Below are 16,868 nucleotides of genomic sequence, written 5' to 3'. Positions count from 1 at the left end.
TGGGGGGAGAACTCGGTTAACACCAGCAGGCTGGAAGACTTCTGTGGTGTGAAGACATCTGTGGGGCTTTGGGAGGAGGCTGCGTGTACTGCAGGGAGGTCGATAGGTACCACGGCAGTCAGGCAAAGGAACGTAAACCTGAGCTGAGTGTATCGTGGTGATAGTATTTTAAAGGATGTAATACACAGACCCACAATAAGTCCAGCTTCACCAGTTCCACTGGCTGTGGGTTGACTGGTTTGGCATAGTTACCACGACTTCAGGAGGGAAAAAGAGACCATGGCTTAGAGATCTCAATCATACTTAGGCAATTGAGTTTGCAGTATGCGCCTTCCTACCTCTAAGCTGACAAGCCCAAGAAAGCCCACTAACAACCTCAGAAGCAGTCCCATCCATTCTGATTCAAAGGGATCCCAGAAATCTCAAACAAACCAATCACTTTTTATTTTCCCTCTTCAGACAAGTTAATCTGGGACTAGACTGTGTACCTTTTGTGTTGTGTCACTAAATTTTACCTGGCTCATTGCTTTTCCATTTCAATTTCATGGCTTGATTCTCTGCTGTCTTAATTTGTGTAACTAACTACATTGCTTCTTAATTTCCATGGATGTGAACTGCAAACACGGAACAGCAGAACAGGAAATGATTTTCCAGTCTTGCAGGATCCTCAGCCTTCCCCCACACCTTATCTGACCAAAATTGAAGTTTTTCAAAAACATCAGAGGAAACAAGACAAAAGTTAAACCTTCATGCTGCAATAACCTCGTGATGTGGGCATTCACACACGCTCTGCATCACCACGTGAACATCCAGAGGAGTAAATTTAGAGGGATTTAGATCCAAGCTTCTAGCAGTTTATTAATGCTTGATCTTTAATGTATAGTGTGTGCATATAAACATACAAAATGCACAAACACATATGTATGGGTGACCTATCTGTGGTATGTGATACAGAAAAACCTGCAACAACTGTCTTCCTGGCTCTGCCATCGAGAGCAAGTGTTTAAAATTTTCAGATTTTTTATGTATGCATGTATTACAGGAATGCTTGTACGTGTGTGTCTCTACATATTCAAATACAGATATGTGCATATGTTGTCATGCTTGCAAGTATGATTACAGAACAGCTAAGTCAGAATGAGTGCTTTTTCATGCAGCTCCCAGTGCAGTGAGATTGGACACATGTTCACCACAGCCTTCAGGGAAGCCACAGGACTGGGACAAGCCCCACACAGTCAAGGTGCTTTACTGTTTGTGAACTGTTTTTTATTTTACCAGTGAAGGTAATCTGTGATGGCAGCTGAATTACAGGATGAGATGGCAATTGCCTCTGTGAGCAGGTCCAGTGTCCTAGCAGGCTGTAACAGCCCTTGTTTGGATTCGTCAGCCAAAAGGGAAAGCAGCACAGAACAATTAGAGAGAGTTATATTCCTGCTGAGTTGTACTGATGGGCAGATAAGCTGCTGCGTTATGCACATGTCCTTTAACAGATTAAATAATTAAGCAATAGGTGGACATCTCTTCCTTAGAGTCTAAGATCATTAAGCAAATTTACTTGGAAGCATTCCTAGACTTGCAGTTATTCTTATTAGATTTAATAATATCACAGGATGATGTGGGCAGTCAGCATCTTTCCTGATGCAGTTCAAGTGATGGGCCTCACGCAGTGTAATTTGTAGACAAGTCGTATTAATACTTGTCATTATGGTTTTTTTCCACATTGAAATATTTTGCTCCCGGCACTGTCCGTACATGTTATCTTAGTGCTGGGATTTGTGCTATCCGCCTTTCAACAAGCACTGCTTATGCACCAACAATTCACTTGAAAAGTAAATGGATCAATAAAGCAACAAAGCAGTTGATCAGAAGAGTGGCCGTTGCTGACTTCTATTCGTTGGTAACGGTCATCAGGCAAATATATAGGTATGACTTTTCTACACAAGGAATAAAAAGAAAAGCAGTTGTACAGACTACCCATATTAAAGATTACCTTGTCTCCCTTGGAAGAGAACTCAGGCTATAATGAAATAATCACACTTTGTCTCCAAAATTACAACATTCTGTGTAGTGCCTTAGTAATTTTGTAATATCATTGTTACATCAAATTAGATGATATAAAGGGATTCTTTGTTCTCTACCAGTAGTCACTTCACATTTAGCCAGAACTTGGCTGAGATCCACCTTTATTGCACGGTGAAGGAAGAGCAGAGCAGTTGAATCTCCAATTTTTTGCTTAGACCTCTGCTGACCACCTAGAAAGCTCCAGCCACATATGAATGCTACAGGTGCATCAGTGTACTTTCCCTTTGAAAAGGCCTAACTATCATTAACTTTGGAACCCAGATGAGCACCAGAGTGGAGGGAAGAACAAGATGAAAGCAGAAGTATGGTTCTATCATCTCATACGCTGGTCTGTGTACTAACAAGGCCGTTTGCGTAGAAACTGATGACAGTCGCTTCATTATCTCCAATGCATCTAACCAAGAAAGGGTCTTTGCTGAAGGAGGCTCTTGCTTTGTATTTGAATATGTATTTTTACCAATTATTGAAAGTTATTATTAGAAGACAGTGAAGATCAGTTTCTCAACATATCGAAAGATTTCATTTCAATGGAAATGAATGATGGTTTTCTAGCATTAATTATTAATTTTCTAGGATGCCATTGCTTAGGAAGGCAAGGTGCTTACAATGGAAATCAAAGTGGAAAATATCAAGGTCATCTCTGAGCAACTACAGTCCAACACCATGTCATTCTGTAGCCTCTCTGAAACAATTCCTTTGTGTCTGCTAAACATCTAGTGAGTCCATCCACTTCCCTTTGTTGTCCTGATTAGGCTTCCTCTGAAGCAATCTGTTGAAAATCTGCCTTGTGTATTTGCTAAACCTCTATTTCAGGTGATTTTATGATCGGCCAGATGAAATGGTCAAAGCTCTCAAGAAACAAGCTCCAGTCATGAGTGGTGTTCCCCAGGGCTCAGTTTTGGGGCCAGTCTTGTTTAATATCTTTATCAATGATCTGGATGAGAGCATTGAATGCTCCCTCAGTAAGTTTGCAGATGACACCAAATTGGGTGGGAGTATCGATCTGCTTGAGGGTAGGAAGGCTCTGCAGAGGGATCTGGACAGACTGGATCAATGGGCCAAGGCCAACTGTATGCGGTTGAATAAGGCCAAGTGCCAGGTCCTGCACTTGGGTCACAACACCACCATGCAATGCTATAGGCTTGGGGAAAAGTGGCTGGAGATATGCCCAGCAGAAAAGGACCTGGGGATGTTGGTCAGCCACTGGCTGAACATGAGCCAGCAGTGTGCCCAGGTGGCCAAGAAGGCCGATGGCATCCTGACTTGTATCAGGAATAGTGTGGCCAGCAGGAGTAGCGAGGTGATTGTGCCCCTGGACTTGGCACTGGTGAGGACACACCTCGAATACTGTGTTATGTTTTGGGCTCCTCACTACAAGAAAGACATTGAGTTTCTGGAGCATGTCCAGAGAAGGGCAACAAGGCTGGTGAGGGGTCTAGAGAACAAGTCTTGTGGAGAGCGGCTGAGGGAACTGGGGCTGTTTAGTCTGTAGAAGAGGAGGCTGAGGGGAGACCTTATCGCTCCCTACAACTACCTGAGAGGAGGTTGTAGTGAGGCAGGTGTCAGTCTCTTCTCCCAAGTAACTAGCGATAGGACGAGAGGAAATGGCCTCAAGTTGCACCAGGGGAGGTTTAGATTGGATATTAGGAAAAGTTCGTTTACTGAAAGAGTGGTCAGGCATTGGAATAGGCTGCCCAGGGAAGTGGTGGAGTCACTGTCCCTGCAGGTGTTCAAAAAATGTGTAGATGTGGCACTTCAGGAGATGGTGTAGCAGGCATGGTGGTGTTGGGTGGATGGTTGGACTTGATGATCTTAGAGGTCTTTTCCAACCTTAATAATTCTATGATTCTATTCTATGAAAAAATTCATTTGAAAAATCTGTCTTGAGCAGTGACCATTTCTTTCACTCAAGGCTATCCCATTTGAATGAACCATCACAGAAGTTCAGAGACCACATCTCTTCATCTCTATACAGGATGCAGGATTTTTCCCGTTACCTCTTGTGACAGGGAAGCACAGGAGGCTGAGAAGTTCTGTGTTCAAAGCGAAACCTATGGTTTAACACAGATGTACACAGAGGAACTACACAAACTTCTACAGATAATAGCATGAGTTTTACAATACCTGCTTTGTGGCAGTAGAGCTGGAACAAATACACAAAGGTGAGAGGCTGCAATTCCAACATGAAAAGCTTTATCTCCTTTCATTCCATCCACGTGGAACAACGGGAATCACAGACATTAGTATGGCATTTTAAGTGGCGGGATTCTTTACTGCCTTATCAGTAGGGGCACTGATAGCTGCTTTTCTTCTCCTCTGTTGCACTCACAGACTTTTTGCCTCTCTTCAGTTGATTAGCATTTTGAATTTTGCCACAAGATCATTCTGTTTCTATAGTGATCTTGGCACCACTAGTGTAGGCTCATTTCCTATCAGTCATGGTTTACTTACGTCAATGAGCGCATTATTTTCTACTGCGTTTCTTTCATTCCTGCATCATGTAGGTCATATTTATATGCAGCCAATGAGACCAACAAGTTTCTAAAATTGTTAGAATATTTCAAACAGTTTGACAAACTGTACAATGTTCCTGCCTATTAGTGTGCAATTATGTTGGGAAAACAGAGCAAAAGTAAGCACTAATTAGGAAAATAGGTAGAAAAAATAGACAATTTCAGTACAGCACTCAGAAACAAAAATCTGAAAGGTGTGGAACTTAAAAAGTCAGAGCATGCTAGTTTTACAGACAGAAGTATTGAGTCCTAAAAGCTGTACCAGGGGTTAGCAAGAACAAAAAAAGAGGGCTAAGAAAGTCTTCAGAAAATCCATTATTGTGGTGTCTGCTTATTGATGTTATGGCTATTATTTACCATAACATGCGTAGAGCGCAGGGCAGATCTCATGTTCTGATCTACCTTTTAGGAAGACAGCTGTAAAACTGATATATGAGCTTTTCTAATTCTATGTATTGAAAACACTTCACAATTGTCTACACCAATTTGTCTTTTTAGCCGTCAGTAGCTACTATAATGATTTTTTGTTCTCTTGGATTATGAGTGTGTATGATGAAGGAGGCCTCTGTTTCCAAACAAGGAGGGAATTCAAGAAGAATTTGTCACTGAATGGGACAGCTAGTAGATAAAGACAAAACTTTCCCTAGAAATGATTTATTGTTCTTCCAGCATAAGTAATACAAAAGGTACTGATGTTGCTTATCTATGACTGCATATGAAAACAGGGCTGCTGTTCAGACAGTTAATATTTAAGTATGTTTGACTTTCTCTGATTTTAAATCATGTTTTCAATGAAAGTATTGGAATTCTAGAGTATGCTGAGGTAAAGCTTTGCAAAGAAAATAAAAGCAAGTAGCAAATGTTTCAACTTCAATGGAAGACAACTAAAAAGTTGAAGTTTTGTAGTGAGGATGGGTAGGTATTAAGGGAAGTGTATTCCTTAACGATCACTGTGCTCCACTTTTCAGTAATATGTATGGGGGAAAAAAAGGCTGATATGAATGAGTTTGCAGGGATAGAAATTGAGATGCAGCTACTGAATATCATGTTTATGTCACTTCGGTTGAAGGTTCTTTCACTCAGAACCTGTGAAATCAACTTGAAACCCCAGAGAAGGTTGTTTGACTTTGAACCTGTGTCCATCTCTAGCCCTGTCACAAATGTTGCTAGCTACTTTGTTAAAGGTACATCCATTAGAATCAGACTTGAGGACTTCACAAAGCCTCTTCCCAAAGCAACATCTTTGATGAAAGAAAAAAGGTTTACTTCAAGATTTTCAGGTCAGGGACCAGTTATCACTTGTGCTTGCTTTTCTCTCAACTCTTGGAACAAGTAATCTCTTTCCTGTTGTAATCTTGATGGCTAAACTGTGCAAGAACAGTTCTTTTTGTTAAATAGTAATATAACCTTCAGCAAAGCTGTAAGAAAAAGTGAACTAGAAGTGACAAGTGGTTTAAGCTCTTATTTCCCAGTGCTGTGGAACACTGAATTGAAATTTTTGATAGGCTGCTTTTTTTTTTTAAGTAGGTCACTGAAAAATACCGTACTGGGCTTAAGCAAATTGCAGGTTGGGGTCAGGTCTGCAGCCGATGCGCATTGGCGTTGTTTTATGCTTTTTGGCTGTTCATTTTGCACAACAACCAAGAATCTGGTCTCCAATAAATATGAAATGTTATTACGTTAACTCTGATCAAGTTCAAGGATACAAAAGGAGGTGAAAGTGCTCTACACGCAGAACAGCTCGTGTTCAGATTCTCGAAACTCCATGTGCACAAAGTGAGACTGAGGCTTCAGTATCTTAAAAAGCCCTGCGTCTGCTGCCTCTTCCCCCAGATAACCAGTTTCATTAGTGTAAATTCCTAACCCAAGGTGAATTTGCTGTGATTTTGCACCTCCAAAGCCAGCTTCCAGCTTGCTGGGCAATGAGACCCAGGGCTCTTCATGGATCTGGGCCTGAGAGAAAACATTGCTGAAGACAACTGGGTTAAGCATAACAATAGCACAGACAGACACTGAAGTGGAAACGTGATGAAAGTTTTAGTTAGAGTCTGTGACTAAATACAACAGCTTACTCAAGAAAACTTCTGATCAAAGAATTGTAAAACAAATCTAAGCTATTTCTAATTAGAAAAATGAAGGAAGTAAAGAAGATCTATAACAGTAAATAAATAACTTGAGGCCCACTGAGTCAAGTGACTAGAAATGCTGCAGAGTAATTCAAAGTAATACAGCTACACCTCAAAATGTGAGAAAAACAGAGAACATCAATACACAGTTCATTTCCATTTTTCTCTAATGTTTTCAAACCAGACAAGTGAGACAAAAGACAAATATATTGATAAGACAAATATCAGGAAAAGGGAAGGAGTTTTTTATGAAGATTCATAAAATTGCAGCAGGTAGACAAAAATCAGGATTACAAACAAGGCGGGATGTGAGTCACACTTATTTGTAGGTTGTTGTGTGAGTTCTGTCACGTAAACAGTTTGTGTTGGTCAGGCTCTAGTACAGACATACGTCCTGAGCCAGCCTGAAATTTGTGGTTGCCATCATGCAATACATCCTGGCTCCTCAGAACTAGGCAGTGACAGCAAATCCACCTGCTTTGGAAGCGCTACCAAAGGAAAACCTCTGCTAGCTGATAGAAAGATATTCCATATGACAAATGTTTGAGCAATATGATGTCATCAACATATGCATTCACATTCATTATAAAATTACAGTATGTTGGTTTCCTCTTTTAAGCAGACTAATTTAATTTCTACATTTCTCTGCCTGTAGCATGTCTTTGTGGAACAATCTTTTAATTTTTTTAAAAATAATTGTTTCCCTAACATACCACATCATTAAAAATTATGCATACTGTTGGTAAGATGTTATGCTTTAAAAAACAGGGTTCAAAATAATGTTCTAGCTTTCATGGAAGAACATTTGTCACTATGACTAGCCAAAGGATAGTAATTTTTTCTTATATGGGCATCCATCAAAATAGTGAATGAAATGGCTGCTCCTCATACCTTTCCAGTTGGAAGCAGTGAAAAGAAAAACAGCCAGTGGCCTCATCAGCTGGGCAGTCATGTTTTGGAGCTGAGAACTGCTATGGAGATGTTTGTGAAATTTTCAGGTCTTCTGCCCCCATTGGATTGAAATTCCATGTCTGGACTCTTCACTGCCTACTGGAAGAAGACAGGTTCAGGCTTTATCTGATTTTATCATTTTTGTTGCCTGCCTGGTAATCTTGCTCATCAGCATGCTCTATGGGCATTTGAAGCAGCAAGGTACCAGTCTGACTAGTGTCCCAAATTCTGCAGCATCCCAAGGCAAATTATTAGACATCAATATTCATGACAGTTTTTTGCCATATATCCATCTCAAAGAGACGTGACTTGGGAAACAGAATGGGAGCTTTACCCTTTACCATGTGCCTCATCTACAGGCAGGACAAACCAAAGTGCTTCCTATTCCACTTTGCTGCATTTCCCTCTCCCTCTGCACAAATATTAGTGATTTCAAGGCCCGGGAGAAGGTGTCCTTGTGTGGACCAAGATTTTCAGCCACATAACCTCTTATTAGTGTCTCCTTGAGTCTCTCCCATCCACAGCCTCAATTTCTTTCTTCAACCAGAAAATAATTAGCTCTTTTTCTCTTGCAGTAATTGATAAAAGTCTAATCATTTATTTCTCTAATTTTCTTATTACTCGGTTCATATGCTGAGACAGTAATTTATTTGCTTTGGTGTTGGTTATATTTTGTCACTGTCATTTCACAGGAGTTTCGAATATGCTGCTGGTTATGTTTTCACCTTTGATAATGACTTGCTTTAGTGTGCATTCCATTTTTCTTTGCACTAACTGGAGTCTTTTCTTGGCTGCCCCAATTCATTTCAGTATACCTTGCACACGTCCTGTTACGCTAGTGATGATTAGCTAGGTAGGCAACAGTAGGGAAGGAAGAGCAGATCTGCCTTCTCCTAAACACAAGCCAGTCTCGTGAATGATATGAAGAAACTTATGTCAGAGACAACACTGTTAGACTAAACCTTGCTTCTTTCGTCAGCTTTAGTTTGTTGAGTTGTTTATTTCTACTTCTGTGCTGCAACACACAGCTGCTATTAAGTGTTTTATAGCTTTCATATTCATATTCTAAGGCTTCTTTTTTTTTGTTCAATTACTGACCAGAGCTACTCAAAGTGCTGGTAAAGATCAGTTTAGGGCTAGGCAGTTTAATCAGGGAAACAAATGAAGCAATACCATATTCTAGTTCAGAACCTTTAAACAGCTTACTGTAGCCATATTGTAGCTCAAATCCCTTTGCTGCAATTACAAAAAAACAGCACCGCAAAAAGAAAATATTAGGCTTGGCACAGTCAGTCACCTTTGAACAATTTGTCAGATTCTGAATTTTCTGCAGATTAATAATGCTTGTCCATCAGAATGCAAAATGGTTTATCCTGTGATGTGTCTAATTGCATATTTTCAGGATCTTCCGTGGCAAAGGCCTATGACAATAATTAATACCTAATGCTATAAACACCATTACTTTGAGTGTTGCCTAGCAACCAGCATCCTGTAGGCTTCCTAAGGGGCCTCAAATAAAGGCAGGAGAGGGATCCTTTCGTACCGCCATGGGTGAGAAGCAGCTTTGTTCTAGGCTGCTGCTCTGTTCTGGTTGTTTCTAGAGTGATCTTTGCAAAACAAATCTCCCGTAAGAGGCTGCATACCCAAAAAGCCTTTTCAAAGTGTAAACAGAAGTCAAATGCTGCACATGCTGATTTTTTTTATACTTTTGGATACCTTTTACAATCAGAAATACAACCACTGTCCTCTTGTTATCCTCTGGTAACAGAGCCTTGTTTCCAATGGAAGTGCTTCTGCGCATTCATTTCTGCTTCTAATTGGAATAGTTTCCCCTCTGTGACATGGTTGATTTTTTTACAATCATCAGCTGGTATTTTGGACAAACCATGCATTCAATTTAAAAGAGGACTTGGGCTGTGAAGTGTTTTTGTACAAACACTGTTGCATCTCAGTGGTACATACAGAGTAGAACAAACTTCACTGAAACGCAGTCCTTCACAGCTGTGAAAGCATTCCTTCTTGATAGTGCCATTTTTTTAAGCACCAGCTCATTTCCAGTGCAATCTCTTTGTCTTGGCACAGGGACATCTAGATCTCATTTCATTAAATGCGTGTATTTACTCAGATGGTCACTTCAATAAGAGCAAGAGGCTGGAAACCAGTATTCTAGGGTTTTCTTTCTCAGTTACAGTTTCTGAACTGTTCTGTGGTCCTTAGCAAGTCTCTGAGCTTTCCTTCATCTTTATTTTTCCATCAAAATAATGCTCAAATTTCTTCAGACTTTGAAAGATACTGTGGTGCTTTATTAGTAGCTACCACGTTATTTGATAGCCCTCAAGGAAAAGTCACCAATAGGAGGACATATTTAATTTTGTCATAAATAATGCAGAATTTATATTGTTATAAGTTAACACATTCAGCACTGTTTGAATAGAAAAGATACAGCAAAAAGTCTTGCCTTAAAGTAATCATTTTATTGACAGAACTGTGTAATGTGTTTGCTAGGAGCTGGAAGGGGTTAGATTAACTGATCAGTAATCCAGTCCTATGTTTCTATGAATCATATTTTGTCATTGTTTTAAAATAACAAAGATCAAATATTACATAAATATTCCTCATTCCAAATCCACTGACTTTTCATTTTTTTTCCTGCCTTTGTCCTGCAGCAAGATTATTCAGTCTTTTGAGATATTTTTTAAAGCCATTATATTCATACAGAATTCTGGCTGCAGCAGGTCTTCCATAAAGCTTTAGTTTTATATTTATGCCTGGTCTTGAAATCTCAGAGGAAATTGTCAAGGCACAGAAGGCAGAAGAGTCCGCAGCATCCATTGAGAGCTGACGACACTCGGGAGCTTAAACACTCTTTTCGTTTTTGCAACACACCTAGGTCATACTCATTTAGATTTCATTCCCACTGAATTCCCAGTAAGGTAGGCAAGTGACACATTTGGGGACCAAAGTTCCATGTAATGTAAGTGGTGGTGTAAAACATCTCAATCTTGAGGGATATGCTGAGCAAAAGTCTAATGAAAAATAATCTTATGGATATCCAGAATTTAAATGGTACAGCAAAAGCAGAATCCCTAATCCCTGACTTAAAGATTTCAGTGCAGTTGTACATTGAAAGATGCTTGTGCTTGTCATGAAAGACTAGACAGGGTTATCTCTCTCATGCTCATTGCTTTTGCCCTGTCTGCCTCATTTATATGTAAATAAGTGAATTTTACGCACATACGGAATGCCACATGAATGATAATTTCACCTTCTTTACTTGTGATTTCATAATGAATGTCTGTCTTACTGAATTTTTTTTCTGCTTAAAACATTCATCAGCACTTGTATTACCCATAAACTCGAACCACAGACTTACACAAGTTACCTGTCTCCATTTCAGGTCACTATGAGTCTTGGCAATATGATCACACTAGTTCAGTTAAACACACACACTCAGATCTCTCGTCATTTCACAGAATTAATTTTCAACTTTGAGAGTATAAATAAAGTTACACTGCAAAAGCTGAATTGCATCAGTGAATAAAGGCATCACTTTCCTACAGGCAAGAAAATGTGTTCCTTTGCTCTAGCAAATGCTTGTTTTGCAGGAGAGAGTTAACTCCTCAGCACAATGATTTCTGTTCTGTGTCAGCAGCACAGGAGCTAATTCTCCTGGGCTGTGGTGCTACAGCGTCAGTGATGGAGCTAACAACCTATTGAAGCAGTTTTGTTTCATTAGCAAGGGAATTTCTCCCTAGTGGAGTATTTCAATACAAACAGCGTTTCATTACCCAGTCCCCACACAGAAGTTCAGTCCAAGTGCCAAGGTAGTTACCACCTTACCGAGACTGATCCTTCTTGGCAATGAATTGATTAACCTCCCTCGAGATTTTATTCCTACAATTACAGCGCAAAGGTCCTCTTGAAGCTGTTTCATGTGCTGAATGCCTGCATACAGTGCCGCGCTCACACACTGAGCACTCAGAGCAATAGTTGAGCTTTGGCAGAGAGGACAGCCTCCACTGCGTGCACTATCATTTCAATTCCAGCCAAGTTTCTTCTAAGATACAGCGGTCCATTTTTGCAGTGGTACAGCTTCGTCCCTACAGGGGGGCATTTAGCGATCCAATTTTGTTCATAGGCTGTCAGTAGCATAAAAAAATTTCAAAATTAACCTTTTGCATAATGAAAAGGGAGAAATGCCGAAACAGTGGGGATCACTATCAATATATTATTTCTCAAAAAAAAAAAAAAAAAAGAAAAAAGAAAAAAAAAAAGGAAGAGATTCTGCAATAAAGTGATTTAACAATCACTGAAAAAATTAATTTCACGGTGTGGTGATTTGTGGGCTAAGAGTTAAATTCCAAAATGAGGTAGTGCACTTCCCAGCACTGCAGATCACTGCACAACTCCTGCCAGTGAAGGAACAAACTCTTCCACGTCTGGCAGTTTCAGCATGAATTCTCCTACCTCCTGCCACTGCAGCCAGTATGATCACAGCAGTATGCTTTTCTCCTATGTCCAGAAAAAAACATATTTTTTGCTTGGAAGTGCTGATGCCTGTAACAGTACATTAGTCATCATGCCTGCTCAGGGAGACTGGTTCTGAGAATTCTTGATTCCTGCACCTTTATTGCTTCAGTTAGCAATCTCAGTGGATCTACTTCACATTCCTTACTGGTATCCATGAGAAGATGAGTGAAGGACAGAAATGAAATAGGGCTTTTAGCTTTTCTGAATATTTTCATACATTTTCCGTCTGATAATTTTAACTGTCCTATACCTTTCCAGTATTTAAAAAGCTGTGCACTCTTTTTTGCCTTGACAGTAAATGAGTTATCATTTTCTTCCTCATAGGGAAACACATGCAAAACAAACAAATATCCAACTTTTTCAGACATTACAGCACAGACCTGAAATATATTGATACTCTTGTAGAAGCTTATGGATTTCAGCTCCAGGGAGATCAGTGTGTGATCTTGTCTTTTTGCATAACATAGGCTGCAAGACTTCTCTAAAATAAACACTTCAATTTCATAGGCTGTACCCATTTATAGTTTCTGAATTCCATTCTGGGCTCAGATTTCTAAAAGTCAGGCACAGTAAACACTCAAATTTTAGATTCCAGTTGGAGCTATCTTTCCCTCTTCATGTATTAAAATGAGGTCTCATTTAGAATCCTCCTGCTCAAAGTTAACTTTTTAAACCGTCACCTATACTTCTTAGACATTTCCAGGATGTTGCAATATTGGCAGAACGATGTCATTCAAGGTGAAGCCTCAGTGACAACAGTTTTCTCTTTCTGTGTAAAAGACACTTAAGGATCTTGCCATTTTGTTCATTAGTATGATGTGAGGTTTGCAGTAGGCACTAATACTTAATTTTATGTTTTAAATGTTAAAACACAATTCATAATCATTCAAACAACCTTTCCGGAGATATCAGTAATGCTGACACACAGGACACTCTATCTTGACAGTGTTTTCCCTTCTTTTTGTCTCCTTGTGCCTTTCTGAGCAGATTATAGCCAGTTTTCAACATTCCAGTCATGTGAGTCATATCACTAGCTTTTAGTAATATGCAGCACTGTTGAATTTATGCTCATAAATCAACAATTCCAACAGCTTTTATTTATTAGCTATGTTTCTTGTGCATAGTCAGTTAAAGCATCTCTTCTGGTGATGCCTACTGAAGATTCCATACTGTTCTCAATGCTTTGAATTTTATCTCCTTTTACCTTTCCTTTTGATGTTAATTTAAGATTCTCAGAAACAGCCAGCATGCCTTCTAGAATATTGATTCTTTTTCTGTTGAATTTCACCCAGACAGTGGTGTGCCAAATTCCAGAGAAAGCAGCCCCTTCTTCACAAAACCCAAGCTAATGGTTCAGTTATCAGCGTGCACTGCATTGCTTATAGGTCTCCAAAGTTCCCTGAAGACGCCATCAGTGCAGCATTTGAATTATGTTGTTTGGCTTGGCTTGATGAGTCCTAGATGAGGGTGACGGCAGAAATGCCTTAAGTTAGCACTGGGGTGACCTTTGAAAAAATTACAAAGATACAATAATTAATCACTTTTTCTCAGATATCCAATATTCTGTAAAAATTTATCTTGGGACTTCAACGTCTCCTGCTTGCTTTAAATTCAGACACAGGCTTATCTTTTAGAAAAGGGTGAACAAAGCACCATTTCACATTTTTCTGTTTCATGCAAATTGTTAGTAGCACGGAGGTAGAGCCTCAATACACTGTGTGATTTAGATACATAGCAGTTTGGTTCCCTGCCAATGTAAAGCCAAAGCACGCATTTTCTGTCACAGCAGTTGTGTGCTAACGGATGGAAGGAGCACCTCTCAGCTCAGCAGCTGCATCCTCTAAGGAGTGGACAGTCCACTGCTGCGTGCTGGCTCTCTAAACGCAGGAAAGACAGACATTTAAAGCTTGGTTGTAAGGTCTGCTCCTAGGCTTGGCCTTTTCTTTATGTCACTCAAGCCAAATAAAACTGGAACAGCAGAAGAAGTGTTAATTGCATTCAGTTTTCCAGCTACGTGCTAGTAGTAAAACAGTGAGCACCTTCCTCTAAGAAATGCAACTCCTTTGCCTTACTGTAGTGGTAAAATTAGCTGTAAAAGCATAGGCAATTTCTTCTCGTAGAAGGGCTCTGGCTTAGCCGTGCATTGAAGAGGTGTTTTACCCTGTACACTACAGGCATAGCAATGACAGTGCACTATGGGAGCAGTCAAGAAGTCACTCTGTCCCCCTCTCTGAACTCATTTACTATGTGTGTAGATGCTATATCGCTGAGGGTTTAAAGCCAGTTCTGAGAGAAGACATCAGCAGCATAAACAGAGTAACCAGAGAGTAAGTAAGACCTTGTCCAGTGATGCAGTACTAACAATCAAGGAAAAAACATTTCCTACTTCAGAGATGATCCCAAGTCCAAAGGTTTTCTTCATGTAGCAAAACCTTAAAGACATTTGGGCCTTACCACCACCACTGACGATGCAGCAACGATTGCTACGCAGCATGAGAATCTACTCCCAGTAGTGACTGGTAATATCTAATATGGATTTTAGTGCTCTCATGCCAACATTAAACCTTGTTGCTGTCGTTACGGCAAAGAGAGAAGAAACACAAACATGCAGTATAGGCTCATACAATTACAAAAATCAATAATATTTTCAAAATGTTGTGATGATTCATTTCACAGCACAAAGAAGAAATACAGATCATTCCTCCCTCAAAAGCATGCCTGTCATCTTTTTGACCACACCAGCAGGTCAAAATTCCAACACTCGTATGATGTGCTGGATATTTGTTGTCTGGGGGCAGGCTTTTAGCTGAAGTGTTGCTGATCCATCTATCCTATTAATTTTTTGCTGGCTGAGATCTGAGCACCCCTATCTCTCTCAGAAATCATTCTAAATTTGTCTTCAGATGAGGAAAGAGAGATCAGTTCTCAAGTCTGAGTTAGAAAGCTATGACTAATCTGATATTATTTGTTGTTCTGGTAAGTGTACACTTGATAACGTATCAGCTAAACCAGAGTTTATGATCTTAGCAGAGCAAGAGATAAATGGTGCAGCCTTTCCTACATCATTGCTGTGATGTGGATGGAGTTAAAAAAATACTACTTACACAGTACGTTGTATGCATGCGTTGTACCAACTCAGAAAGACACATGAGTAACTGTGATGGTCAGCAGATGATTCTAATGCAAAAGGGAAATACTAGCAATAATAATGGTAGACAGGAATCAGCAAGAGAAAACATACCGAAAAGATATTCTCAAACCAGTTTAAAAACTTCAGTGTTTAAAACCATTTTGGAGAGGAGTAAGTATGACAAATTCCATAGGAAACAAATGACTTTTAATTGAGTTTCGCAGTGGTAAAGCACCACAGAATCTTCAAAATTTATATAAATAATAATTATAAGTAATGTACAGTATTTTGCTGTCAATAAAGTAAGCAAGCAACAATATATCCTAAAACCAATTAAACGGTATTAGAGTGCTGGGAACTGAGAAAACAAGCTGGTTTAGGTTCTGTGTCATCAATGGAGTTTCTCAGCTTCAGTGGTGGAAAGTATGCGAGCACTCGCTGTGGTTATAAAAAGTGTAAAGCTTGAGTAGGAGGAGAGCTAAATGATGTTTAAGGAAAAAGAAAACCAAACCCTAAACCCAGAGAGCATCTGTTTGCCTGGATTTTATGTGCCTTGTAATGGAACCTACACACTGCCTTCTGCTCACTCTGTTCGGTGTACATTCACATTACAGTTGGAGTTTATTCCACTGATAGCTCATTGGTTCCCCTTCCGGTAATGTAAAGGGGAAAAAATTTGTGCACGTTTTTTCTTACATCCTTAGGTACAGCATGCTTAGAAGAACATTTGCTGTCTTTGATCAAGGGAAGGCATTAGCCCATTTCTGTCCGGTCGCGGTGCCGAAGGAGTTCGGCATAAACCTAGACCTGAAGCAGCCCTGTGGAAAGAGGAGACCAGCAAGGCTCGGAGGAGCTTGCTGTTGGTGGAAGTTGTATGTGGCTGCAGAGCGACAGTGTTGCAAATCCAGCTTATAAGGGATGTAAGCTGGTTGCAGAGGAGGGTACGTTTAGATTTGATTTTGACATACAGGTCACCAGGTAGGTTCCCATTGCCAGGGGAAAGCAGTGGGGCAAGACCTGGAGGAAAATCCCTTGGAGGCAGACAGTGCGGCAAAGACGGAGCGGTGCTCCGGGGAAAACGCTTAGTGTATGCGGGAGCAGGGTTCAGCTCAGCAGACCAAACCTTCCCCTGGAAGAGCTAGAACAGGCTTTGGCTTCGGCACCGGCCTGGAACTGCCAAGGGTGGGCTCCAGGGCTGGGTCTGAGAGGTGCTGAAGCGTCAGGCCTGACCCATGGGGCTTGGATGGAGGTCCACCCTCACAAGGGCTCCAGAGCCACCCTGCCCTCTCAACAAGCCAGTGAGCAAGGGCTGGCGGCAGAAATGTCCTCCCCCAGCCCCTCCACGGGGGACGGCGAGGGAGACGTTGCCCCTGTCTGCACCCCCGGAGGGAAAGAGGCAAAGCGATGCCCTTCCCTCAAAGGCTTCAGCTGGTTGAAGGCTCTCACTGATCAGGTGAGCCAAGCCCACTGTAAAAACCCGGTTTTTCAATATATATTTTTTTCCCGGCCCATCCATAACCTTCCCTTTCATTCCCC

The 16,868-nt window shown here is 40.5% G+C and overlaps 1 protein-coding gene across 1 annotated transcript in view; it reads left to right on the top strand.

Annotated features, from left to right (window-relative positions):
• Positions 1-16,868, top strand: part of LOC142358780 (cortactin-binding protein 2-like) — a 143,654-nt gene that overhangs the window by 35,090 nt on the left and 91,696 nt on the right. The gene's annotated exons all lie outside the window — the stretch shown is intronic.

This window comes from Opisthocomus hoazin, chromosome 8 (assembly GCF_030867145.1).
Source record: "Opisthocomus hoazin isolate bOpiHoa1 chromosome 8, bOpiHoa1.hap1, whole genome shotgun sequence".
In the NCBI taxonomy this organism is placed as follows: Eukaryota; Metazoa; Chordata; class Aves; order Opisthocomiformes; family Opisthocomidae; genus Opisthocomus; species Opisthocomus hoazin.
This window is presented reverse-complemented; position numbering and strand designations above follow the sequence as displayed.